The sequence below is a fragment of the Triticum aestivum genome, chromosome 2A (genome assembly GCF_018294505.1).
Source record: "Triticum aestivum cultivar Chinese Spring chromosome 2A, IWGSC CS RefSeq v2.1, whole genome shotgun sequence".
Classification (NCBI taxonomy): Eukaryota; Viridiplantae; Streptophyta; class Magnoliopsida; order Poales; family Poaceae; genus Triticum; species Triticum aestivum.
In genome coordinates, this window is record NC_057797.1 from 622,705,330 (window position 1) to 622,706,902 (window position 1,573).

The window sequence follows — 1,573 nt, forward strand, 5'->3', positions numbered from 1 at the left end:
TTGATTTAGTTTGAGCATGGGACTGGTGTGATGCCCCGAGACCGTTGTGCCAGGTGTCGTCCAGTTATTCGCCAACGTTGCCATGTCATTTTCTTGCGTGTTGCATCTTATCATGTCATCACGTGCATCGCATTTGCATACATGTTCGTCTCATGCATCCGAGCATTTTCCCCGTTGTCCGTTTTGCAATCCGGCGCTCCTATGTCACCTGGTGTCCTTTTCTACCTCTTTTCATGTGCGGGTGTTAAACGTTTTCGGATTGGACCAAGACTTGTCATGCGGCCTTGGTTTACTACCGGTAGATCGCCTGTCAAGTTTCATGCCATTTGGACTTCGTTTGATACTCCAATGGTTAACCGAGGGACCGGAAAGGCCTCGTGTGTGTTGCAGCCCAACACCCCTCCAAAGTGGACAAAAACCCACCTAAACCCCTTCCATCATCTAGGTCGTTCGATCACGATCGCGTGGCCGAAAACCGCACCTCATTTGGACTCTCCTAGCTCCCTCTACCTATAAATATGTGTCCCTCCCGGATTTTTCACGCAGATGAAACCCTAACCTTCGTCCTCCTCGCGCCGCTGGACGTTTCTTCCTCCCGCGCCGGACATGTTCGCCCTCCACATCACTCGGGCCAATCCCGTTGTGCCACCTCAGCTCCGCCGCCACTCCAGGCCAACCCACGCGCGCCACCTGGCCTCCTGCCTCCTCCCGGCCATCGCGGCCCGTCGGGGCCCGGATCGGGCCCTCCCGGCCCGAGACGCAGCCGCGCGCCACCCGCCATCGCCTGTGCTCCCGCGCCGCCGCCGCTCGGTGCGTCGTGCGCCGCCCCGCCGCCACCTGCGCTCCGGCGCCGGTCGCCTCAGCTGCCGTCAGGCGCTGCTCCGCCCCGCCTTCGCCGCTCCACGCCGATGTGCCTCGTCGCCGGCGCATCCTTGCTCCGCCCCGCCATAGCCGCCCCGGATCCAATCGAGCTCGCCGGAGGAGCTCCATTGCCGGAACGCGCCACCTCGCCGGCGCCTTCCTCCACTCCGGTCAGATCTGGTCGGGTGGACCAGATCCACCAATCCCTGGATCCAAAGAGCCTCCCCGTGCCCCGGATCCTCTCATCCCGCACCACCTCGTCCGCCCGTTGACTTTTCCCGCGGGCTAATATTTTCTCTAAGTCCCCAGATCCCAGTATTTTATGCACTTTTCATCGCATCATAACTTCATCACCGTTGCTCCGATTCGTGCATGTAGCATATCAAAATGTTCGTCTCGACGAGTACATCATTTCATATCATTGCATCATTTCCATTTGAGCTCATCTTGATGCCTGAAATGCTGTTGGAAGAGGGCTATGTGATGATTGTTTCAGATCTATTTCAGCAAATGCACTTTTGTCATTTTTGCCATGATTAATGTGTGCATGCTATGATCTGGAGCTCTACATGTGTTTTGAAATATGCCATGTCATCTTTACAGGGGTGTATGCCATGTATTTTTGTGATCTTTGTGGTGACTAGCACAAGCATGCAAAGTAGCTTACTCAATGATGCTGATTTCAGGGACTTAGAATTTCACTAAGTCCTTG